General features: G+C 40.2%; 1 pseudogene; it reads right to left on the bottom strand.

Moving 5' to 3' along the window:
- Positions 1 to 522: 522 nt before the first annotated feature.
- On the bottom strand, positions 523 to 26,671 carry LOC133442119 (protein NLRC3-like; annotated as a pseudogene).
- Between the last annotated feature and the right edge of the window lie 1,290 nt (positions 26,672 to 27,961).

Below are 27,961 nucleotides of genomic sequence, written 5' to 3'. Positions count from 1 at the left end.
TATGCTGTAACAATTCACCTTCCAATAATCATATCTACATCACACTGCTGCACCTTTCAGTTTTTTTTAATTGTAAATATGTTAATAAGTGCCACATTTGTTTATTTACTGTTTGCTATTTTTAGATCTGGGTACACTGAGTGAAATAACTGGAGTCAAATTCCTTGTTGGGCAAAGTTCAAACTTGGCCAATAAAAATGATTCTGATTCTGATGTGTTTTAATTCAATTCAGTTCATCAATGTTGGCTTAAACTTTTTGGGTTCTTTCTTCATATCTGACGCATATACAAGTGTTTTGTGCAGTTTGTGTTAGAATGAGACTGTAATCTATGTCAGTATTACAATAAATAAAAGAAAGATAGTGTGAAATGATCTCTCTCATGAAATAAAAGTCAGATTTGTGCTGATGGTGAACAAGAGAGTAAAAAGTGCCTTGTGATGGTCGGTGCTGCTCCTGGTACTGAGATTAATCACAGACAATCACTTATTAACCACAGTAAACTGAACAAGAGAAAAGATCCAAGTTTTACTGAAGATTTTTGATTTTCTTTGAAGTGTTAAAAATCATCGTAATATCCAGAAAACATTTACAATATTTACTGGAACAAACTGAGGAACATTCATTGACCAAGTCAAGTTCATTTGTGTTTCATGAACAAACGCTGTTATTTCCACGGATCTCTTCACTCTCTCTCTTCATCAGTGACGCGGAAAGAAACTTTAAAAACGTGACAAAGCTGAAAACATGAGAACAACAAAAGGAAAACTTGGATTGAAACGGAAACATGTAATTAAAAAGAAAACACCGGGGAGTCATGTGACTCGGTGGAGGAGACGGCTGTTTTGCTGAGCAGCTCCGCCGCGGCAGCATAGACATTTATCCATCACTACATTAGTAGTAGAAACCTCCAAACTAGAACTCATCCAGACTTTAGACAAAGGGCTTGCTTGTTGAACAAAACTCAAGTTCAAATTAAAGGCTACATTTTGATGTACTGTTTTTTAACAATAATATAATAACAATAAAGACTTTTTGACTTAACATGAAATAAATGAATATATGAGAAGTTTGTGAAACTCTGTAATTCGGAAACTATGTACATCTCCTTCATCATCATCATCATGGTCCAGTCAGAGTTTGTCCACACAAACTGGTTCTGCTTCAACTCTGAGGACGATCAGGACACGACTCATCCGTCCTGGACACTCCCATCATTTCCAGCTGTAGAGGGAAGAAGAAAGAAGAGAGGAGATGAAGGAGTGTTTGCAGAGATCCTTCCATCAGCTGTAGAGGAAGAAGAAAGAAGAGAGCAGATAAAGGAGTGTTAGCAGAGATCCCTCCATCAGCTGTAGAGGGAAGAATAAAGAAGAGAGCAGATAAAGGAGTGTCTGCAGAGTTCCCTCCATCAGCTGTAGAGGAAGAAGAAAGAAGAGAGCAGATAAAGGAGTGTTTGCAGAGATCCCTCCATCAGCTGTAGAGGGAAGAAGAAAGAAGAGAGCAGATAAAGGAGTGTTTGCAGAGACCCCTCCATCAGAGAGAAGAAGAGAGCAGATCAAGGAGTGTTTGCAGAGATCCCTCCATCAGCTGTATAGGGAAGAAGAAAGAAGAGAGCAGATAAATGAGTGTTTGCAGAGATCCCTCCATCAGCTGTAGAGCAAGAAGAAAGAAGAGAGCAGATAAAGGAGTGTTTGCAGAGATCCCTCCATCAGCTGTAGAGGAAGAAGAAAGAAGAGAGCAGATAAAGGAGTGTTTGCAGAGATCCCTCCATCAGCACATCCAGGACTTTAGAGTTCAGAGCTGCAGTGGAGCAGCTGTGTGTCTGAACATCCTGGAAGGCCGTCAGCTGGAATACACCTTTATTTCTGGACACGTGAACACCAGCACAACACTGGTCTACAACAAAAATCTGGACCCTCTGATTGGCCGACTACTGTCTCTGTGTTTCTGTCCAATCCTGCAGCCTGTCATCATCTTCTTCTCACAGCTTCATGAGGAAAGCAGCTGCTGAAAAGCTGCAGCTTTACTGGAAACACTGATCTTTGTTTTGATACCAACTGGTTTTAGTAGAAAACTGCTGGAAGCAGCAGAACCGAGTCCAACCTCCACTGACCTGAGAGTCTGCAGCTGGTAGTCTGGACTCTCCTCCAGATCAGAAAGCTGCTCCACATCTGCAGCCTTCAGGTTGTTGCTGCTCAGGTCCAGATGTTTCAGATGGGAGGGGTTGGACTTCAGAGCTGAGACCAAAGAAGAACAGCTGATCTCTGACAAACTGCAGTTCCTCAACCTGAATAAAGGATGAAAGATAAATTACAATTCAGCATCATCTTCATCATTTTACATCCTCCATACAGATGAGAATTATAAAGGTGATGGACTTTATGAAGGCTGATGTTCATATTGATGTCATACATGTGATCAATAGTCTGCGTATATTTCTCTTCAGTATTATTGACTTGATGATCAGAAAAGTCTGAGTTTGTGCTGATTTCAATAAAGTCAGTGATGAGGACGACAGTCTGGACCATGTAAAGTTCATTCATGTCACGTGTTTCTGTCCCAATAACACGTCTGTTTGTAAATTATATTTTGGACAATAAAGTTTTCATTCCTAGAAGGACTTTGTGAGCAGAGAAAGAGTTTCAGGACTGGAGGACGTCTGTGTTTATTCAGCATTCATGAAAGACATCTCTTCTCCAGTGATGGATCTGGAACTGGTGCAGAAAACTTTTGTCTGATTAATAAATGTGATTCATCAAGATGCATGATGGTACAAAAAACGTACAAATCTGAACCCTTATAGGGAAACTAGAACCAAATACTCGTCAAAATATAGAAACTAATTGATGCTCCAGGGTTTAATTTAGTTTTTAATGGAATAAACAGTTTTGATAGAATTTGAATTCAAATATCAGTCTTTCTATGTAAATATTAAATGAAGGTAAAGGTTTATTGAAGCCGAGTTTTCATGTTCATATTTGAACTTTGTCCCCTAAAAAACATTTCCATGTTTTTAAGGAGACATTTCTTCATCAATCAGTACATATTTGTCTGTTTAGGAGATTTTTCAAACATTTTCTCTGAAAAAGTTGATTGAGTGACGACATAGTTTCAACACAAAGTTTCTGACGTTCTTGTTGGATGTTTTGTTGCTGATGAAGGAAACTCATCGTCTAGACAGCAGCTTTATTTCAGTTTACTAACTTGAACACACATGTATTTATATTTAGTTTTACACACTGAAAACCATACAAAGACATTATTTTTTTGCACCTTATGTCTTGATGTCACCTGGATGAAATGATCTTAACAGACATATTGAGGAATAATATTAAACACACAGAAAAATATGTTTTTCCATGTTTAGAGTTTCATATTTGGTAAACTTGTATTTGTTGAAATGAAATTTAACGGTAGTCAAAGGAAGCCAACGTTGATTTGACTGATTTCAGCCACAGTAAGAAGTTATTCAGTAAATGAGCTCTACAGCTCATATATTGGACGACTACACATTCAGTCTGTCCACTGTTGTCTGTCAGACTCTCTCAGTTTATCAACATCTGGATGATATTTTTTGAACGTATTAGCTGTGAAGTTTTTTTTTTTTAAAGATTTTTTTATTGGAAATAGTTTCACATTGTACAACAGTAGTAAAGCAAAATAACTGGGAATACTTCCATCCATCCATTTTTCCCATCTTTTTATATCCATCCCACATTCCCATCCCCAACCCAGCACTCACAACAGACCCAGAGACAAGAAAAAACAACCAAATACAATATAAAGAAAGAAAAAAATATAATAAATAAATAAATAAATACAAATAATAATAATGATGCTACTCATTTTATTTTTAATGCTAGCAGTCTGACTGCGAGCCTACAGATGATCAAAGGCCTTGCTGGGAAATATCAGAGATTTTGTCAGACTTCATAGACATTCGTGGGTTAGCGGCCCAGTTTATAGCACATCAGTTCCTGGGGGGAAAATCCAGGGCCATGCTTCCCAAGAAAATTCCTCCCCTTCCCTAATGGACATATTAAGATTTGGGGGAAAAAAAACAAAAAAAAAACAGTAAGACTAACCCCCCCTTTTTCCCCTTTCTCTTTAAATATCTTTTTTGTTGTTTTATAGTAGGAGCCCCGACAAGCGTTGGCAAAACAAAACATGAGAAAAGAGAAAAAAAAAAAAAAAAAAGAGAGAAAAAAAAAACAAAAAAAAAACAAACAGACAAAAAATAAACGCAGACAATGGTTAATAAATACAGTGAATACATGAAATAGCAGCTACATTTTTGACAAATGGTCAACTCAATTAGTGAGTCATGTCAGTCCATGTTTTCTCCCCCTACTTGTTTTAGGAGTGGAGACCACAGTTCAGGGAACACTAACACTAACCTTTGAGAGTTAACCTCTCCAATGGGAGGAATTGTATAATTGGTTCTTTGAACATTTCAAAAGTGGGCAGCTGTTCTCCTTTCCAAAATAAAAGAATACATTTTTTTGCGTAGTATGTTATCGTAATTAGCAGCCTGTATTTTTTTGAGTCCATTTGTATTTCTGGCAGTTCATTTAATAAATAGGCACCTGGGGATAAATCAAATTGTGTCGTCAATGCAGTTTTTGTGAATGAGTGGATAGAGTTCCAAAAGCCATTTAGTTTTTCACAATACCAGAACATATGCGCAAAGGTACCTTTATTGGTTTTACATCTGGGACAGTTTGGTGAATTGTCATTTGAAATTTTATTCATTTTTACTGGTGTTAAATAAAATGTATGAATTAATTTAAAGTTGGTTTCTTTAATTTTGTTACTTGTGAATGGAAAATGTATTCTGTCACAGATATTAAGCCAAATGTTTTCATCAAATTTAATTGCTAAGTCAGTTTCCCAGATCTCCAATAAAGGTAAAAAAGAAGATTTACATTCTTTTGATAGTATGTCATATATTTCGCTTATTTTTCCCTTAATAGTGGTTGATGTTATTAGTAATTCCTCTATTTCATACAGCTCTGATCTTAGTTTATTTTCTTTTCTCAGTGATTGTATAATGTTTCTCATTTGTAAATATTTAAAAAAATCTGTGTTTAGGATACTGTATTCTGTTTTTAGCTCCATGAATGATTTTAGCTTCCCGTTTGTTTGAAGCAGGTCTTTAAATTGATTTATCCCCAATTGTGCCCAGTTTTGTATGTTAACTGCGGCTAAATGTTTATTTAAATCTGGGTTACAGTAAATAGGAGAGTATATGGATGTCCAGTTTGTAATACCCATTTTTTTTGAACAGTCCTTCCAGGTTCGTAACGTGTGTCCAATCGTGAAGCATTTATTTATATTTCTAATTTTACTAAATTGTTTGATAAATATAAGAGAGTTCAATGATAAAGGTTCAACAAATTTAGCTTCCATTTCTACCCACTGTGAATCCTGTCTACCCAACAACCAAGATATTATATTTCGTAGATGAGCTGACCAAAAGTAATGTTGGAGGTTGGGAAGGCCTAGACCTCCCATGGGTTCAGGTTTCATTAGGGTCGTTAACTTTATCCTGGGTTTTTTGTTACTCCAAATAAATTTTGAGATAGGCCTATTCAAGGTATTAAAAAATTCTGGTGGTAGAAAACATGGTAACATTTGAAATAAAAAGTTGAGTCTTGGAAGGATGTTCATTCTTATTACATTTATTCTTCCCAGAAGAGATAATGGAAGAGTGGCCCATTTACACAGATCGCCTTTTATCTTTTCTATTAAAGAGTCATAATTTTCTTTATACAAGTTCTCTAATCGTGGTGTGATCTTTATTCCTAGATATTTGAATCCTTCTGGGGACCATTTAAAAGGATAAAGGTTACTCATTGTATCTGTTGGCGTCATATGCAGAAGACAAGCATTGGATTTATTAAAATGTATCTTGTATTCTGAGTATTTTCCAAATTCCTCTATTTCACTGTATAAATGTACTAAGGATTGTTCTGGTTCTTTAATGTATAAAATTATATCGTCTGCATATAAAGATATTTTGTGTTCTTTGTTGTTAATTTTGAGACCTTGAATATTACAGTTATCTCTTACAGATGACGCTAATACTTCTACCACAATTGCAAAAAGCGAGCTTGACAATGGGCACCCCTGTCTTGTACCTCTTGTTAATGCAAAAAAATCAGATGTGGACCCATTGGTAATAACAGCTGCTTTAGTTTTTATATTATTATTATATTAAGTTTACTAAGTATAGAGAACAGGAAACTTCATTCCACTCTATCGAAGGCCTTCTCCGCATCTAATGCTAAAAGCAGAGAAGGGCTCCTACTAGTGTCCAAGTGGTTTATTACATTTAAAAGTCTCCTTATGTTGTCAGCAGAGTATCTCCCTTTTATGAAACCTGATTGGTCTGGATTAATTAGTTTGGGCAAAATATCTTCAAGTCTTTTAGCTATTAATTTAGTAATGATCTTATAGTCATGATCTAAAAGACTAATAGTGTTAGGAATCGGGCGGGCAAGGTTTTCTTCCCCAACCCGGTTGGTGCTGATTGGCACTCTGAGCGCACACCTGCAGCTCGTCAGCCTCATCAGGAGGAGAGCTTAAAGAGCGGGGGCTGCGAGTTGTTGGGTGTGGGTTTGTCTTGTAACATTGGTTAACTTTGGAAGGCGATTAGTTAGTGGTTTACTTATGTTCTGAGTCTGTTTATTTTCCAATTCCTGTAAGGAAGGTTTTTGTGTTCTTTTTTGAAGTGAGGTTTTTTGTCGTTCCACTTTCTGTGGATTACCTGTGGGGGTTCTTTGGTTCAGAATTAAACCACGCCGTGATTTTTTAAAATTACTCCTGTTTTGTGTCGTGCAATTGGGTTCGAAGAAAACTATCCCTAACAAATAGGTCTGTATGAGGAACAATATAAAGGATCTTTCCCACCTTTATGCAATACTGTAATATGTGCTAAATTCATTGATTGCGGGAGTATTTTGTTATAACAGAAGTTATTCATCATTGCCATAAAAATAGGGTGGAGATTGTTCCAAAATTCTTTATAAAAGTCGGCAGAGAATCCATCTGGTCCAGGGCTTTTATTTGTAGGCATTAGTTTTATTGTAGCGAGGACTTCTTCTTTTGTAAATGAAGCGTTAAGGTGTTGTTGATCTAATTCTAATAGTTTTGGCAATTTCCTGTTCTCTAAGTATTGGTCTAATTGCTCTTGAGAGAAGGCACTTTGAGATGTGTACAATTCATTATAAAACTCAGAAAAAGCTTTATTGATTTCTTTTGGGTGATATGTGACATTGTTGTCAAGGTAAATAGCTTTGATAGTTATTTCATTTTGTTCTTTTTTTAATTGGTGGGATAATAGTTTACTCGGTTTATTACCAAATTCATAGTGTTTTTGCCTAACATAATTCATTTGTGTTTCTACTTCTTTTGACATATTAAGATTTATTTTGGCCCTGATCATCATTAATTGTCTCCAATTTTCTTCTGTGGGTGCTAATTTATGAAGTGCTTCGCATCTTGTTATTTCTCTCTGAAGTTCTTGTGTTTCTACTTTTTTTGCACGACTTTTAAATGAACTATATGAAATAATTAGTCCCCTTAGTGTAGCTTTTGCTGCTTCCCATATGGTGTTGGGGTCTATGAGTGGGTCATTATTTTCCTCTATGTAGTTTTTAATCCAATTTCGCATTTTTAGTTTAAATTCTTCATCTTGTAGTAATGAGTTATCAAATTTCCAATGTTTTGAGGATGAGTTGTTCCCATTAAACTTAATAGTCAGGTAAATTCTAGCATGATCAGATAATATAATCGGACTCATTTCACACTCCTCTATCATATACATATACTTGGAATGAACAAATGCGTAATCTATTCTGCTATATGACTTATGAACATTTGAGAAAAAACTATAATTTCTAACACCTTGATGTAATTCCCGCCAGACATCCGTTAAGCCAGTCTCCATACATAGACCTTGAAGAACCTTTGATGCTCTGGAGCTAAAATTTGTGACCTGATTGGATGTATCCAAAGCTGTCATTGTGACATTAAAATCTCCTGCCATCACTCCAAAACCTTTACAGTTTTCATTAAAGAGCAGCACCATGTCAGACATGAATGTAGGTTCGTCTGCATTAGGAGCATAGATATTCAGAAAGGTAATCGGTTTCCTCCAAATATGGCCACAGACTAAGATAAACCGTCCATTTGGATCTGTAATTGTCTTTTCTAAGTTAAATGGTATTTTTTTGTTAATCAAAATAGCTGTTCCTCTGCTGTGGCTTTTGTATGATGAGAAATAAACTTGGCCCACCCAGTCTCTTTTGAGCTTATTGTGTTCTATATCTGACAAATATGTTTCTTGCAAAAAAGCCACATCAACTTTATCTTTTTTAAGAACAGATAACATTTTCTTTCTTTTAATGGGATTACCCAGGCCTTTAATGTTCCATGAATTAATTTTCATATTTGACATGATAGTTGGTGTTGTCTCCTAGACATATCTGCGAGTATATACATTTGTCTTATAGTTACTGTCATTGCCTTCATTAACCAACATAAAACATAAAACAAAATAAAAACAAAACAAAAACAAAAAACAAAAGCTGTGAAGTTAAATAATGTTTGTTCAGATGTTTTATTCCAGGTTCAGACACATCTCTGGTTCTTCATTTGTTCCTGTCTGACACATTCACATGTTTAGTTTTATGTAATGAATCAGAAGAGGAAGTTTAAGATGAAACTAAAGCAGAGAAGAAGAACTCAGAGCAGTCAGATGGTCAGTGTGGATCAGCAGATCAGCCTGATGTCTGCAGGTTAGTGTCAACACAACTTTCACATCAGATTCATCTGAACACACAACTAAAACATGTCTGACCTCAGAGTCTCCAGTCTGCAGTCTGGACTCTCCAGAAATCCACTCAGATGTTTCACTCCTGAATCCTGCAGGTTCTGGTTCCTGCTCAGGTCCAGAAGTTTCAGATGGGAGGGGTTGGACTTCAGAGCTGAGACCAGAGAAGAACAGCTGATCTCTGACAGACTGCAGAGCTCCAACCTGAACAGAAAGTAAAACATGTTCCAGTCTCATCAGAGAAGTGTTTCTTCAAATATCAACGTTGTCATCAGGTCCATGTGGGTCACCACCGTATCTGGACTTTATAAAACAGCTTTTACACTTTTGTTACATCCATGATGTGGGTTCCTGGTTGTTCCTCTGACATGTTCACCTTTACTGAACATCCTGAGCTTTTCTGGTCCAAGTCTGACACTAGATTAAGATGAAAACACCAACATACACACCAATCCTTTTGATTAGTGTTGATGTTCAAATATTGTTCAAAGCAGCAGTTTAGAGATCAGAAGCTGATCTAGCAACAATTATTAACACCAGAATGGATCTGTGGAGAACTGCTGGACTTTATATCATGTGTCCAGTTTTATATCATTTATGCAGGATTCCTGAGCTTTTTATCATAATGATCCTTGTATGTTATAAAGAGTTCAAATGATGTTTTCTGAGAGCAGAACATATTAAAATACTTTACTTTTAGTAATGTGTCATTTATAATTTAACTTAACTTGCAAACACCTAATAATTCTGTTACAACTGAGTTTATCAGTTAATATCTTACTTTTAGTTAAAGATAAGAATGATTAAATTCTGTATATTTATCAGACTAATTCAACAGATTCTGAAGTCTGTGTGAAACTAAACATCAGGTTCTGTATCGCTTGCACTTGAAAAGTCTTTTCTTGAACAACTAATGATCTGCTTGATTAAATGACATTTCTGAATTAAACCCCCACGGGAGGATCTAAGACACTTCCTGTCAGGACGATCACTTTGACGCTCCACCTGTAGCCGTCAGTCCAACCTGTCCAGGTCTGAGGCCTCGTTTACACGCAGCAACAACGCTGCTGTTTTCATCAGTTTTAGCCGTTCGTTTACACCAAAACGAAGCTCAAAGTCTCCAAAAACCATCATTCCTGAAAACTCCGGCCAAAGTGGAGATTTGCTGGTAAAGGGAGAGAAACGGACATTTAGGCTTCAGAACGTCTCATTATGGACAGAAACGTCTCCAGCGTCATGAGTTTACGGTTTGTTTGTCCGCTGTGATCATGATGGAAGCTGTTAAAGCAGTGCTGGTTTTTACGTTTGTAAGTGTGTGAGTCTGTGAGGGGGAGATTGGAATTCAGGGTTTGACTCCCCTTGGTCCCGTCCATCCTGATTGTTTGCACCTGTGTCTCCTCAGTCCTTGAGAGGACATGTGTCTCTTCCTGGCTGTTGGTCCGTCTGTCTTCATTCCTGCTCTCTTTCAGTCCCGGCTGGTTGTCAGTCTGACGCCTCCCACTCATCTTCACTATTCTCTCATTTCTGTTAGATAACTCTTTCTGGGTTTTTATGTTTTGTTAAAATAAAGGACTTTGCTGCCATCCGTCACCTTTGGGTTTCCTGCATTTGGGTTCTGTAAAATCAACTCATGACAAAACCTGCAGCTGTTTTAAAACTAGTTCAGACTCAGGAAACTGCAGATTACAAACACAAGAAAGTACAAAGTACTTATCAAACATGTACTTTGGCCTGATGTGCTGGGATAATGCTTAGTAAACTTTTTAAGGTTTTTCTTACTTTTATACTGAACTGGTTTTTCTCCTGTTTTTACCTAAAATATTCTTATATAACAATCTTCAAACTTTTATAGACACGAAACCTTCTAAAATAACAAACATTTCTTCATATCAGATATTAAATATTTCATGGATATGTTTTGAATTAAAGTAGTTTAGTCACATGTTTGGAGGATGATAAGTGTATAAATGTGTAAACGTCTCCATGAACTGACCTCAGAGTCTCCAGTCTACAGTTTGGACTCTCCAGTCCACCAGACAGAACCTTCACTCCTGAATCCTGCAGTTCCCAGTTATGACTCAGGTCCAGTTGTGTCAGATGGGAGGGGTTGGACTTCAGAGCGGACGCAACAACTTCACAGTGAGTCTCTGAGAGTGCACAACTAACAAATCTGTGGTGAGAGAAAACATGATGTCAGTTGTAATAAAGTGTGAGTTAAAGCCAGACTGAACATCTGTTAACATCTGCAGACTTTGTCTGGATCTGCAGATGAAGGAGGGAACGGCTTCGTTAACGTCTACGTCTGTCAGAGTCGTCTGAAAACATCAGATTTAGGACATGAACTCATTTATTCTTGGACATTTTTCACTCTGAACATCTTGAATGAAAGTGAACAAGTGTGGAGCTGAACTTTTATCAAGTATCAACTATCAAGTAGATAAAAGATGTTCAAGCTTTTAAGCTGTATTTAGTGTTTTTCTGACTCTTGTTTTTCTTGTATTTTGTGTTCAGGTCTGTTAAGGAGACTTTGCTCTCACAGAGACTTCAGTATTGATCAGAGATTGATTAAGGAGACTGAATTGTGCTGTTCTGCTCTGATATCCAGACGTCAGTTCTCGTATGAAGCTGTAAACGTCTTCATGCTGCTCTCCTCTACAGCAACAACACAAACACCTGTCCCCTTCTGTCTCAGACAAACGTTCATTCATAATCAATGAAGCTGCACTCGTCACATTCAGAGCTTTTCCATCTAGAGTCTCGGTCTGGTACGACCAGCAGTTTATGGAGGATCATGGGATTTCAAGCCTTCATATCTGTGTCGACTCTTGGATGAGGGTGAAAAGTCTTCAGGAACCAATAACAAGTCCAACTGCTCTCCTCTTAAAGTGTGAGGAAAGTAACCCCCACCGGAGTTACAGGACGGTGCAGGAGATCACAGAACCAGAGTTACTAGAACTAAGGTCTCTGACCAAGTACATGTGTCCACAAAACCCCCAGTGGTTCTGATGTTTCATCTTTCTCCGTTACACAGATTCATCTCTGAGCAGCAGAAACATCAACTAGATCAAGTGTTTGGAACATGAACCTCTGGTTGACGTGACTTGAGGTGAACCAGAATAAAACAAAATCATCCGACTTCAAAAGTTTTCATTTGAAGATCAAAACAAGATTTAAAGAACTAAACTGCTAATTTACACTAACTGATGGTGTTATTGATCCATCTGGACTCACCGAGCCTTTCTGCAGTTCCTCACAGCTGGAATAAGTCTCAGTCCACCCCTTGGTGTTGTCTTGTACTTCTTCATGTCCAACTCATCCAGAACCTCCTCCGACATCTGCAGCATGTAGGCCAGAGCTGAACACTGGATCTCAGAGAGTTCCTGCTCTGATCTGTCCTCTGACTTCAGGAACTCTTGGATCTGCTGATGAACTGAGAGGTCGTTCATCTCCACCAGACACTGGAACATGTTGATGCTTCTGTCAGGAGAGATTTCATCAGTGTCCATCTTCTTCAGGTTGTTGATGACTCTCTGGATGGTTCCTGGATCGTTCTCCGTCTGGTTCAGCAGACCTCCTAACAGTCTCTGGTTGGACTCCACACAAAGACCATGAAGGAAGCGGACAAACAGGTCCAGGTGGCCATTTTTACTCTCCAGGGATTTCTGCATGACTCTCTTCAGGAAGTCATCCAGAGATGAGTATATGTAGTATCTTCCCAGGAAGTTCTCCAGCACATCTGTGTTTCTGGTGGACCAACAGTGGAGCAGGTAGACTGCAGCCAGGAACTCCTGGATGCTCAGATGAACAAAGCAGTAGACGGGTTTCTGGAAGACCTCACACTCTCTCCTGAAGATCTGGGTACAAACTCCTGAGTACACCGAGGCCTCTGGGACATCCAGACCACACTGCTCCAGGTCTTCTTGGTAGAACATGATGTTTCCTTTCTCCAGATGTTCCAACGCCAGCCTCCCCAGCTTCAGGAGAAGGTCCCTGTCAGCCTCCGTCAGCTCCTGTGGACTCGTCTCATGTCCCTCCTGGTACTTGTTCTTCTTCCTCTTGGTCTGGACCAGCAGGAAGTGGGAGAACATGTCAGTCAGGGTCTTGGGCAGCTCTCCTCTCTGCTCTGTGGTCAACATGTGGTCCAGAACTGTAGCAGTGATCCAGCAGAAGACCGGGAGTTGACACATGATGTGGAGGGTTCTGGATGTCTTCATGTGGGAGACGATGCTGCTGGACCGCTCTTCATCCCTGAACCTCCTCCTGAAGTATTCCTCCTTCTGGCCGTCGGTGAAGCCTCGTACTTCTGTCACCCTGTCCACGTGTTTGTGAGGGATCTGATTGGCTGCTGCAGGTCTGGAAGTGATCCAGATGAGAGCTGAGGGAAGCAGGTTCCCCTGGATGAGGTTGGTCAGCAGCACGTTGACCGATGAGCTCTGTGTGACGTCAGACACGACCGGACCGTTGTTGAAGTCCAGGGAACGTCTGCTTTCATCCAGGCCGTCAAAGATGAACAACGGTTTCCCGGCAGTCAGCTGCTCTGCTGTGAGCTTCTGCAACGATGGATGGAAAACCTGGATCAGCCTGAGAAGACTGAGCTGCTCATCTCCGATCAGGTGCAGCTCCCTGAACGAGAGCAGAATCACCACGCTGACGTCTTGGTTCTCCGAGCCCTCGGCCCAGTCCAGAGAGAACTTCTGAACCGAGAAGGTTTTCCCAGCGCCAGCGACGCCGTTGGTCAGAACCACTCTGATGGCTCCACGTTGGTCAGGTAAGGCTTTAAAGATGTCCTGGCACCTGATTGGAGCGTCATGGAGGCTCTTCATCCTGGAAGCTGTCTCCAGCTGCCTCACCTCATGTTGGGTATCAACCTCTTCACTCAGTCCCTCTGTGATGAAGAGCTCCGTGTAGATCCTGTTGAGGAGGGTTCTACTTCCTGTTTCATCAGTTCCTTCAGTCACATGTTCACATCTGCTCCTCAGACTGGTCTTGTGTTCATCTAGGACCTCCTGCAGACCAGCATCTGCTGAAAAACACAATGAAGAGGTCAGAGGGAGGTCCAGATCCAGACCTGCAGGTCCTCTACAGACCACTAGGGTCCAGATCCAGACCTGCAGGTCCTCTACAGACCACTAGGGTCCAGATCCAGACCTGCAGGTCCTCTACAGACCACTAGGGTCCAGATCCAGACCTGCAGGTCCTCTACAGACCACTAGGGTCCAGATCCAGACCTGCAGGTCCTCTACAGACCACTAGGGTCCAGATCCAGACCTGCAGGTCCTCTACAGACCACTAGGGTCCAGATCCAGACGGATGGACGGTCTCACCTTGTGGAGAACTTGCTCTGGATCCCAGATATTCTGATGAAGTCGACTGGTCTGAGCTCCGTCTGCAGAACAAGCGTCCACACAGGGTTTATTGGATGTTTCCACGTTTACGAGCAAAATCAAACAAAAACAAGTTCTCACAGTATTTGTTTTGTTGTTTTTTTTCTTCCAGAGGACATGGTTTTCTTTTCTAAGTAATATTCTTATATACATATATCCCTATACAGACACACACACACACACACACACACATATTTATGTATATTAGTCTAAATGTTGATGTATTAAATAAGACAACAGTTGTCTTACCTTGTGTCTGAAGGTCCAGGTTTTCTGTATAGGAACTCTATAGGAATATCTTTAGACCGGTCACTCTTCAGAGACAGACAGATGGATCCTGGAGACTCTGGTCTCTGACTGCAGTACCGACCTCTGCAAACACAAATTCACTCAGTCACTAATATTCATGATGACCACTGAAGACGATCTACACCAGGTTCTCCAACCCTGGTCCCCGAGAGCCAGAGTCCTGCATGTTTTAATGTTTCCCTGTTTCAGCACAGACTCATACACATGACTGATACAAATGACTGGTACAAATGACTGATACAAATGACTGGTACAAATGACTGGTACAAATGACTGATACAAATGACTGATACACATGACTGATACACATGACTGGTACAAATGACTGGTATAAATGACTGATACAAATGACTGGTACAAATGACTGATACACATGACTGGTACAAATGACTGGTATAAATGACTGATACAAATGACTGATACAAATGACTGATACAAATGACTGATACACATGACTGGTACAAATGACTGGTATAAATGACTGATACACATGACTGGTACAAATGACTGATACAAATGACTGATACAAATGACTGATACACATGACTGATACAAATGACTGGTACACATGACTGATACAAATGACTGGTACACATGACTGGTACACATGACTGGTACAAATGACTGGTACACATGACTGGTACAAATGACTGATACAAATGACTGATACACATGACTGGTACAAATGACTGGTACACATGACTGGTACACATGACTGGTACACATGACTGGTACAAATGACTGGTACAAATGACTGGTACACATGACTGATACAAATGACTGGTACACATGACTGGTACAAATGACTGGTACAAATGACTGGTACAAATGACTGATACAAATGACTGATACACATGACTGATACACATGACTGGTACAAATGACTGGTACAAATGACTGATACAAATGACTGATACACATGACTGATACACATGACTGATACAAATGACTGGTACACATGACTGGTACAAATGACTGGTACAAATGACTGGTACAAATGACTGATACAAATGACTGATACACATGACTGATACACATGACTGACTGATACAAATTACTGGTACAAATGACTGATACAAATGACTGGTACAAATGACTGGTACACATGACTGGTACACATGACTGATACAAATGACTGGTACACATGACTGGTACAAATGACTGGTACAAATGACTGGTACAAATGACTGGTACAAATGACTGATACAAATGACTGATACACATGACTGATACACATGACTGGTACAAATGACTGGTACACATGACTGGTACAAATGACTGGTACAAATGACTGATACTAATGACTGATACAATGATTATCTTCAGTCTGATGTCTTCACCACTGCCTTCCAGCGAGCTCGGGTCCCCCCACTGCTGAATAAACCACCGCTTAACCCTGCCCAGGTTGGAGACTACCGTCCGGTCTCACTGCTCCCGTTCAGGTCTAAACTTCTAGGAAGATTCGTCTTCAGTCGGGTCTGACGGTTCCTTCATGATAAATGCCTGTATGATCCACATCAGTCAGGCTGTAGACAGATCCCACTCAGATTAACATCAGTCAGGCTGTAGACAGAACCCACTCAGCTGGAACTGCTCTTCTTTCAGTGACTGAGTCACTACTCCCAGATGTGCTGGTCTATCCTCAGTCCTCATACTGCTGAGACACCGTCAATCACCACATCTTCCCCTCCAAATTCTTAGAGCTTGGCATTTCAAGATCTGTCCTCTTGTGGTTCGTGTCTGACCTCGCAGGAAGATCCTTCAGAGAATCATAGCAAGGACGAGTGTCCAGATCACATGATCTGGCAGCAGGGGTGCCCCAGGGATCTGTTCTTATCCCTCTTCTCTTGTCACTGTACACCATCGTACTAATCTTCAGCTTTAATGGCTTCTACTTCCACTGCTATGCCGATGATACCCCGTTTTTTACTTCCCTCCCCACCTGATGACACTGCTGTTTCAAATATCAGCATGTCTTTCTGATATCTCTGCATGGATGAAGGAACCGCCACCTTCAGCTAAATCTGTCCAAGACTGAGCTTACTGTCTGTCCAGTCAGTCATTCCTCACCTACTCAGATAAGTGTGCAGTTGGAAAACATCATGCTTGTACCCACGTCTTGTGCCAGGAATCTTGGTGTCATGTTAGACAGCCAGCTGACCTTTAAGGACCACGATGCCCCGGTTTCCTGGTCAGTCCCTATTTCCTCTTTACAACATCAGTAAAATCAGACCCCACCTGAGAGAACATATGGCACTATGCTCAACCAGTGAAAGACGCCTGGAGCTTCCACCACAAAGTGGTGTGAAATCAGTAGCTTCTCTTCTCCTCCGTTGTTCCAGATGGTGGAACGATCTACCAAACTCTGTCTGACCTGCAGGTCTGGATCTACTTTAAGAGCAAGCTAAAGACTCAGCTCTTAATGGAGCTTTTCTGCATCTAGTAAACTTCTCTGCCCATCAGGATGAGTTAGGAGATTGTCCAGCTCTTAGCATGACTCAGCACCAGGAACGCTGCATTCATTTATGCCAACATGATATTTTGATGGTGAATTAAAGGCCTAGTTTTGCTGTATAAAGTTGTTATGATTTTATGAAATTGTTTAAGAGTTTGAAGGGTTTTTCTTACACTGGTGGTTTTCTCTATATGCAAAGATATCTCCTATTCACGAGTTCAGCTACAGTTCAGATGTTTTTATCTAGTGGCGAGTCAGTCTCTGTTTATGGCTCGACTGTTTTCTTTAGATGCAGGGTTTAGATAGTCCAGATTCATACGGTTGTTAAGTGAAGGCAATGGGGAGAAACAGATGTTTTAGCATTGGGGGGTCTTATCTGTGATCTGGGTTGACACCCAAGGTGGGAGCCAATCAAAAGAGATGTGGGGCTGAGGGTGAGACATGTTTGGCTGTATTTTCCACAGCTGGCTCCACCAATGAGGTTCAGGTAAAAAGGACATCTCCCTTTTAGTGTAAATTCAACTGGATTGATGACCACTGTGTGCATTCCTCTCCTGCCTACGTGGTTTGAGAGAAGTGCACCTCCGGCCGGAAAACCATTGTGCATGAAATAATAAAAGCTTGTGTTAACTTTGATTCTATTTCACTGGTTTTCTTATGGTTCACCAGACAAACGAACACTAGGATCTTTCAATTTGGTGACCCTGACGTGATCTGGCTGTTTCCAGGAGAAGCCTGACTGTGGAATCCTGGAAGGGGAGCACTGGAGAATTCATGCAGACAACCAAATCTGACTAGTCAAATAAGGTAAGCAGAAACCGCTTGATGAGTAGGAATTCTGCACATTGGATTTATCAAATTAATATTGGTTGTCTGATTGGATTTTTCTCAAGCTCATAAAAATTAAAAATACATTTGGAGACATTTATTGTTTGTCAAATTTTACATAGACAGTATTGACTTTTGATGTGTCATGCACAGTGTTTATTTTTTTAAGTTTAATTGGAAAATCAAGGTGGGCTCGGTCAGTTGTTTGACTGTTTTAGTTTAGATTGGTAGTCATAGCAAATCCCAAATGGGCTTGGTTATTGCACGGGTTTGAGTCCCTCAGGTGCAAATCCTGTAAACGCCGTATTTTTCTGTTTTAGTTTTAATATGGGGAGTTAGAAAAGCACTTAAAAATCTGGGTTGAATTCGGTCAGCAGTTTGTAAGTTAGTAGTCGTAGAAATCCAAGTTTTGCTCGGTCAGCAGCACACGTTGTGGGATTAATCCAAGTTTATCATTGTAAAAACTGCCAGAATCAGAATCAGAAAACTGCCTGTTTATCGTGACATGCTTTGATACTCAGGAGGTTAAAACTGCTGACTTCCTGGTTGGTCAACTGAACCATTGTCAGATGGACACATCTGTCCGAGGGTTACTTTAAGCTGACTGTTGGTTATCACATGTTAACAGATGACAGCGAAGCCCTTCCTGAGTTTGAGATGTCCAACAAATACCCCATTGTCTTTAGAACCATCTGTTCAAACCTCTAAAAGAGGTCCTGTTTTAGTTCCGGGAGGCATTTGACCCTTTTGACCTTTTGTGTTTCTTTGAAGTTTAAGTTTCACATGTGTGACCTTTCAACCATCATCTGATCTATTTGACCATCTGTTTCTGTCTATTGTCCATTCAACTATTTACTATTGGGTGTCTTTCACCCCCAACGTCTGTTATCTACCAAATATGGTTTTTCCTGTCCTCCGTGCTTAATAAAAGCGCCAGTTCTGCAGAGAGCCAGTTGAGAGAAGTTCTGACGAGCTAAGAGAAGGGCCGTGTTGCCTAAAGCTTCTCAGGATTCCTCTCCAACCTTCTGCAGAAGATCATTGAAAATCATTCCATAAGTCTCCGGTGTCTTTTTCTAAGTTAATTAATGTATGTTGATGACTTTTTAACCTAACATTTGGTGCCGAAACCGCAGGATCTCTCGAGCTGTGATGATTGGGGTGGCGTAAGATTCAACGGGCCATCTAAAAATCTGTCGACAGCGTTCCGACTTCAGGGACGGGGCCAGGTTGATCTTGCGCTGTTCCAGAGTCCAGACGACGAGATTTCCCAGCCAGGGGAAGGGCACTAGGAGACTAGGTGAGAGACCTCTTTTGAGTGAAATTTCTGTGTATACTAACAAGAGGTTAGCGAAAACGGTGTTTGGCGGGGGGTCGGGGACCTGATTTTTATGAGGCATAGGGGCCTCTAAAAATACTGCCTAAAAGCAGTGCGTAAGACCAACATCTAACTCGGTCGGGGACCGGCTTTTGAAGTCAGGGGACTTTAAAAGTACAGAATTACGAGAAGGGGTTTTGTATTTGGAAATGATTTTTAATGGTTGTGTCTAATGTTTGTCTAATGTTTGTCTGATGTTTATGTCTGTTCAATGTTTGGGGTTTTCAAAATTGAGAGGAAAAATTTAAATTGTTCACTAAAGATCAGGCTAAAACCAAACTGTTAAAAAAGGAAATTTGTGTTCTGAGAGAAACTTAGGAAAGAAAATAACTGGCGAAAAATAGCAGAGGCGTGGTTAAGCTGAAATTTATGCTTAAAGAATCTCTAAAAGATGCTTAATTGATGGGGAGACGTCCTCAAACTTAAGAAAATGGAGACAAATCTTGCGAAATAATATACGAAAAGAAGTAAATGGACTAATTTAAGACTAAAAGAAAACTGATTAAATGTCCAAAACGGGACAAGGTTTAGCAAGAAAGAAAAAGGTAAAGAAAGCTACGTGAAGATGGGGAGAAGTGGGGGCTGCAGCTGGGTGTGACTCTCTGTGTCTGTGTGACGAGCTGCAGCTCTGTGTGTGTGTCTCTGTGTGTGTGTGTTTGTGAGAGACACTCTCTGTGTGTGTGTATTCATGAGACCTTGTGAAACAGCTGCAGAGTTTGCAGGGCCAAGCTGCAGAGAGAGTGTGTGTGTGTGAAAGCATGCTCCGGTTTACGAGCGGCTGCAAGCTGAGAAGTGAGAAGCTCTCCTTATGGAGGAGACGTAGAAAAATGGAGAAATATAGGTTGTTCTATCATTCTAAGCCCTGAATGAAGGCATAGAATCATAGAAGTTCAAATTGGGTTAATTCACCATTTAATTTGCAGATTACTTTTGTAACACTGTATTTGACTTGGATTGTATGGAAATGGGATTCCTGCAATTTGCGAGCATGAGATAAAATGATTGGGTTGTTTGTGACATGAATGTAAAACAAATCAATCATTTGTCCTTACTCTGTCTGTTGTGAAATCACTACTGATGATTGACAGCTTCAGAGGATGGGTTTTGTACAATGAAATTAGCGCCGCTGTATTTTTAGAATACAGTGGAAGGGGGTGTGTTCATTAGCCTACTGTCATTTGTATGTCAGTGATATTTTACACAGAAAGGATTATATGCAGGAGAAACAAACCCGTTGTACAATCTTTTTAGAAAAGAAAAACTCTGAGTGCATATTAGCTATTCACACTGAAAATGTGTACATTTGTGATCAGTGTTGCTACCATTTAGGTTGTGAGTTCATCTGAAATGCACCAATTGAGTTTGGTTAGTTTAGTTGGAGGATAAATAATTTACACATTTGCAGTGATACACGAACCCACATATAGATGATCTGAAGTTGTGTTTAATGTTAGTGGGTTTTTGTCTATGTGTAGTTTACACATGGGAATTTATCCCACAATTTTCTTAAGACTTCTATGAGTTTTCATAGAAGAGCGTGCATTTGCGTTGCAGCATGCAAACAGAAGATTAGGAATCTCCTGAAGACTTTTATAAGTACTCATGATTTATCTGGAGATAATTTTCTGACAATTTTTCTGACAATTTTATGACAATTTTCTGGCATTTCTTTTGATTTGGGGAAAATAGAGCTCAACAACAGTTGAGAAGACATTATTTGATAGAATGCTCCTTTAAGTCCGATGTTTTGTGACTATGACTTATTGTTTATATATATATATATAAGTTCACTGAAGACTACTGTTTACGTTGCAGGAAAGTTGCTGCACTGACAGTTTTTGTGTGTTACTTTAATAAGATCATAACCTACTTGGGTTGAAATAAGAATGTTTTTCAATGAGAAATTCTGTAGTCTAATCTACGGTGGGAGACAGAATTTAAAAGGTTTTTGCCCCTTCTAATCTGGTGATGGGAGGGGGGATTTGAAGGACATGGAGACCTCTTGTCCCTAGAGCGTCAGACCTGCCGACCTGCCAGGATGCAGAGGTCAAAAAGTGGGAGGGCCACTTATCTGGGGAGCCTGACTCTGGCAGCCTGACTCTTCCAGGGAGAAGTCAACAAGGAGGGGGTCTAATGACAACAAAACCCCCACCCCTGTTGGCATGCAAAATGATGCTGTGAAGCAAACTGGTGCTTCCAAGGAAGTTGTTCCCCCTGGTGGCTAAGTTGAGCCATAGGAAGTTTTTATGGCTCAACAGGAGGGAGTAGGGGTATATGATACATCATGAGGATTAAATACTAAATACCCTTTTAAAATTTTTTTAGTAGGAGCTTTCCGACATGTTGCAGATACAACATGAAAGGACCTATCCATTTGAAGTTGTTCATATGGATTTCGTTCTTGGAGTGAACTAATAGCCTGTTAAGTTAAGGCTCAGGAAAGCCATGGCCTGAATGACGGCCATTAGTCGAACTGTACATGAGAATCGTCTTCTTGTACCCTGCTGTTTTCTTCCTCTTCCCTCTCCTAAAGCAGGAACTGCTGAAACTGGGTAACCGGATCCTGAGTCGAGTGGTGAAACGTCATCACTCCGTCAGGACGGGCCCTTTTTGCTGTCCAGATCAGGACACCGGCAGCAGTAAAGGCTGCTGAACGATCTACTGCGTTCACCAGTTGCAGTGAAAGCTAGCGGACAAACGTGCCAGGCTCGAGTAGTGCGGGAAGTCGAGCGGTTTCACAACCTTTGCTCGCCGAAGTAAACATCTGATGCCTATCTCGCCAGCCCAGCCTGAAGAATATGACTAGCCAAACTGACTTGCGACAACAAACTAGGAGAGGAGTCCGAGGAATGGAAGAGACTTTTTCATTACTGAGTCATGCTGACATAATGACTGAGATTACGATTCCGATTCCGACTATCACTGTCTTTGTACTGTTCTGTGTTTTCATTACCTGTATGTTTACGATGACACTGGAGTGTTTTATTTTGTTTACTGTTGAAGTTTCAAAATGATAAAAAAGGAGGGAAATGTGGGATTAATCCAAGTTTATCATTGTAAAAACTGCCAGAATCAGAATCAGAAAACTGCCTGTTTATCGTGACATGCTTTGATACTCAGGAGGTTAAAACTGCTGACTTCCTGGTTGGTCAACTGAACCATTGTCAGATGGACACATCTGTCCGAGGGTTACTTTAAGCTGACTGTTGGTTATCACATGTTAACAGATGACAGCGAAGCCCTTCCTGAGTTTGAGATGTCCAACAAATACCCCATTGTCTTTAGAACCATCTGTTCAAACCTCTAAAAGAGGTCCTGTTTTAGTTCCGGGAGGCATTTGACCCTTTTGACCTTTTGTGTTTCTTTGAAGTTTAAGTTTCACATGTGTGACCTTTCAACCATCATCTGATCTATTTGACCATCTGTTTCTGTCTATTGTCCATTCAACTATTTACTATTGGGTGTCTTTCACCCCCAACGTCTGTTATCTACCAAATATGGTTTTTCCTGTCCTCCGTGCTTAATAAAAGCGCCAGTTCTGCAGAGAGCCAGTTGAGAGAAGTTCTGACGAGCTAAGAGAAGGGCCGTGTTGCCTAAAGCTTCTCAGGATCCCTCTCCAACCTTCTGCAGAAGACCATTGAAAATCATTCCATAAGTCTCCGGTGTCTTTTTCTAAGTTAATTAATGTATGTTGATGACTTTTTAACCTAACAACGTATTTTTATAGCAAAAGTAAAAGTGCAGTTGAAGGTCAGGGACCGTCGGGGTTTAGTTTCATCCTGAACCAAACTCTGGTCTCTGAACCAGCAGGACCACGTGGTTGAGGAACACAGAAGACGCCGTGGTGGAAAAACAGGAACAAGAAGGAGTCAGTAAGAACTAAAACTTCAAATAAACCAGAACATACAGAAAATATAAAGTCATGATGAGTCATAAAATCAGTTAACAACAGTTGTCTTACTCTGTGTCTGAAGGTCCAGGTTCTTTACTGAAGTCTGGAGGTTTATCATTGGACCGGTCACTCTTCATAGAGACACTGGTGGATCCTGGAGACTCTGGTCTCTCCTCCTCTTCCTCCACACAATCATCCATCTTCTGGACTTCAGTCACTCAGAGACATGAACCAGAAACACTGACCTCTGAATCTGTAGACAGAAACTTTATTAAAACACCACTAATCATGAAATACATTCTTTCACCCACTTTTCCTGAATAACTTTGTTAAACTCCTGAGGTAAGAAAGAGGAAGAAAGAGGTTTTACTGATACTGACGATAAGAGAGAATTGAAACTGAGAGTCGCCTCTAATTTGATTCCAATCTGTGAAGCCAAGTTTTCACCTGGAGAAGAAATGTTCTGTTTCATTAAAAAGTCAAAGAACGCCTGCTGTCCCCACCCCTGGTCATCCCGTTGCTGCTTCCACCTGCCTGCTGTGCTGTTGACGTCCCTGACCCACCAGTCTGGCCTTCGGCAGGAGGGTCCCCCCTTATGATCCTGGTCCTGGTCCAGGTTTCTTCCTCCTAAAGGGGAGTTTTTCTTGCCACTGTTTGGCTTAAGGTTTTTCTCCCACTAGGGGAGTTTTTACCTGCCATTGTTTATGTAATAACTGCTCGGGGGTTTATGTTTATGTTTATGTTCTGGGTCTCTGGAAAGCGTCTAGAGACATCTGTTGTATTAGACGCTATATAAATAAAATTGAATTGAATTGAAAATTGAATTGAAAAGAGCAGCCTGAATGCAGTGTTGTGCTAGTTACTGAAAAATAGCAACTTGTTACGGTTACTAGTTACTTCATTAAAAAGTAACTCAGTTAGTAACTCAGTTACTTAGACCAAAAAGTAATGTCTTACTATGAAAAGTAACTTTTTAGTTACTTTAAATAAAAACATTATTTTAAATGGTCACATTAATGCCCTCTAGCCTCTAGGCGGCAGTAGCTCAGGTGGCAGAGCGGGTCGTCCAATGATCGGAAGGTTGGCGGTTCGACTCCGCTCCATCTCAGTTACTGTCGTAGTGTCCTTGGGCAAGACACCTTACCCACCTTGCCCCGTGTGAATGTGTATGAATGTGTATGAATGTTGGTGGTGGTCGGAGGGGCCGTTTTGCGCGATATGGCAGCCACGCTTCCGTCAGTCTGCCCCAGGGCAGCTGTGGCTACAAATGTAGCTTACCACCACCAGTGAGGATGTGAATGAATGAATAATGATCTCTGTAAAGCGCTCTGGGTGCCTAGAAGGAGCTATATAAATCCAAGTCATTATTATTATTATTATTATTCATTTCAGCAGGTTCTGTATGGATTTGCATTGTGCATCGTGTTCTGCATTCTGATTGGCTAAACAGTCTCCCCGCTTCTTCACTTCCTGTGTCAATAACGTTGGTTGCTTAGCAACAAGCTGAGAACGGCCAATGAGCTTCAGCAGCAGCTCAAGAACGGAACTGTTTGATGAATCGTTCATTACAGTCTCAGATATAATCCATGGTGTCGGTTTATAAGAATCTTTTTGCCCAGAAGAAAAACGAGCGACAACAACGACCCATAACTATTTTCTTCTCTCGAAAAAACACAGCTGCCCCGATTACAGTAACCCCTGCAGAAAAAGAGGGATTACTGTAATCTCTGGGCTCGCCGTGACCGCTCATATTGTTGAATGCACACACACAGATGCCCACTTGAAACCGTGCTGTAGCTACTGTACGTCTAAATGAGTGGGAAAACGGCGCCAAGAAACTTGCAACAAATATGTACGCAATGCGTGCCGGCGAGCCCTGCTCTGCTCCGACTCTGCGCCCACTTGTGCCCACCTTGCGCCGTCTCTGCGCCCATCCCAGCGGTGTGTGCGGCGCAAACCGCGTTCTAGGTGAAAGCAACATTGCGCCGTCTTGCGCCCTTGCTGCCGCGGCAACCCGGCATCAACCCGGCGGTAAGCCGGCGGGTTGATAACGATAATTAAATATATAATGCAATATCGTAGAGGAATAAAAACCAGACTAAAATGTAGATTACAAAATAAAAACTCTGCTGAAATGTGGTTTCATTTTCGTTGATCAAAACAAGATGAAAAGTTCTGACAAAAATACCTAATATCCATTTTTTAAGTAGTTTCCTCTGGTTTAGTCTTTGAACCAGTTTAGTCTTTAGATCTTTGGATCCACTTTCCTACAGAGACGAGGAAAAGAAAACACAATGTGTCGTTGAAAAAGAAAAAGACGAGGAGAAATGTGGAAAAATAAATATGTTGTAAACTGAAATGAGAGTCTTCTGTATCTGGAATGAATGTATTCTTGAGTCTATAAGGTAACAATAATAGAATAATAAGATAACCTTGTTTGAATTGTAAAATGGGTTTGGATAAATACAATCTTAGACTAAAACTAGACTTAAATGGACAATTCTGACTAAAATAAGACTAAACTACTCAAACTTTTAGTCGACTGAAACTTGACATGACTAAAAGGAGAATGAACGTGACTAAAATTAATAAAAACTAACACATCCTCCATGTGTGCAGCCATCAACATCTGTACAGATGTGTGTGGATGAGGAGTCAGGACGGGAGGACCGGCTTCACTGAAGCTTCACTCATTACTACCTTTAAATAATACGTCAAAGCTCCCAAATGATTCAATTCTGATCCCAAATCAGATTCCTGAAGCACCGCAAAGTTGTTTTACTACGATCCAACTCAAAAACTGACCAGTCAAAGTTAACGGTGACTCTGAGGTAACGACGAGTCAAAACTATCTTAAACAAGTTCAGTTCAGTCAGAATAAACATAAATCTGTGTTTATACATTTAAAATATGTTTGGTATTATTTCTTAAATCTCATTCTTAATTCTTTCATTTACACCTGACTGACAAAAGGCTCCACATTAAGTTCATTGGTTTGTTTGTGATAAATCTGTGTTTTCCAGACGGATGGACGTGTGATGTAACTGGAATAAATAAACCTTAAAATCAGCCTGAACATTTCTGTAAACGACGTCTGCAGCTCCTCCTGCTGCAGGATTTATTTACAGTTAAACGTTTTCTAATTCAGAGGAAAAGGTCAAAGTTTAATAATAAAGTCCCTGCAGAAGTTTATGGTGTCGCTCATAAATGGATTAATCATTAAACCAGGATTCCTTGAACGCATCACGGAGCCACGTTTATTAACTTGAACCTTCACGGTGTTAAGATGTCAAATATCACAGGAAAAATAAAGATATGAAATAAAAACAGCTCAAAAACACAATCAAACTGGAACTACAAACCTTCTTATTCTGTCATCTAATGTTTCTCTCGTTACTTTGGTGTTTCCAGGAACGACGGAATACTTTCCAGGAACTAAACTAAGACGTTTTGACGACAGAAGAAACTTCAAAACGTTTCATTAATTGGTTCTTAAACAACTTCTTACAAAATACCGAGTTACTTGTTCCTGCAGTTAATAGGGAGGTTTTACTCACCAGCTGCTCCAACTGCGTCGCAGCTTCATCTGCTGAAATCAGAAGCAATTTAGAAAAGTTAAAGTTTAACACTTTTACTGTCAGAGGGCAAAGTTCAGTCCAAACACGTTTTTATTACATGGAGTTCAGACGGTTCCGACCAAAACACTGGTTTCTGTCACATTTGTGTAAATGTCCTGCAGAATCCACGAGTGAAGCTTCAACCTGCATCAAAGTTTCACGTTTGTGGTTTTAAATCATTTAATCATTTAAATCATTTAAATTAAGAATAAGATTTAAGTAACAATACAAAAAAATCAAACATGTTTTAATGTTGATGTATTTATCATTGATCAATATAATTTGTTTGAATTAAGAAATCAGTGAATGAATAAAACTACAATATAAATAACTTTGTTCTGAAAAACCTTAACATGACACAGAAACAGAGATTTTAGAAGACAGAATGATAAATATGTGAACTCTGTGTGGAGGGTTCAGGTTTGAAAACATGTTAAAAAATTATTTCATGAAAATTAACACAAGATATAAAGTAGTTTATATAAAAACACATTTATTAACATGAAAAATAAAGATTTTATTCTCATGAGCTCGATCTTGATAAAATTATAGTGTCAAAACTTGTTTTACATTACAACATTTAGATTGGTGAAAGTCTAACCAGCAAACAGCTGATTTTAGGAACCGCTCATTTCTACTTCATACGTCTCCTAAACCTGTCGGTTCATTTAGATTTTGACGATGGATCTAGTCAATAACGGTTTAAAACACTTGTTTTCGCAACGTTTATTAAAGCGTGTTGCAACCCTGAAGGATTTTACAACAACACTTTTGCTGCACCTTTGGACAGACGTCCTCCTGCAGTCGCTCAGTTAGTACCTGCGGCTCAACCTGCACCTGCACCTGCACCTGCACCTGCACTTGCAGCTGCATCTGCGTCTGCGTCTGCGTCTGCGTCTGTGTGTATAAAGTTTGCTGTAAATCAGAGAATCTTTAACTTTTTTTCCTCCAGGGACGAGGGGGTACCTGTCAGCCAGCGTGGCCGAGGACGACGCACCATTCCCGGACACAAAAGTACTAAGTGCCACGTCCGACAAAGTTCTTCCAGAAAGTGGTTCAGAGCATGTTTCAGAGCATTTGGAACACAATGAAAGAGGTTTGTAGTAAAGTGTAAATAAAATTGTATTGGCTATATCTGGTGAACCGTGAGGTCCTGGAAGCCTATACCCCGGATTTAACATCATCCTATAGGTGCCTATACGTGTATAAAGTTTGGTTTAAATCGGAGTATCACCAAATTTTGCACCAAGCCAGGCCTGGTGAAAA

This window comes from Cololabis saira, chromosome 4, assembly GCF_033807715.1.
Source record: "Cololabis saira isolate AMF1-May2022 chromosome 4, fColSai1.1, whole genome shotgun sequence".
NCBI classification, from domain to species: Eukaryota; Metazoa; Chordata; class Actinopteri; order Beloniformes; family Belonidae; genus Cololabis; species Cololabis saira.
Note: the sequence above shows the minus strand (reverse complement) of the source record. Positions and strands in the feature narration are given on the sequence as shown.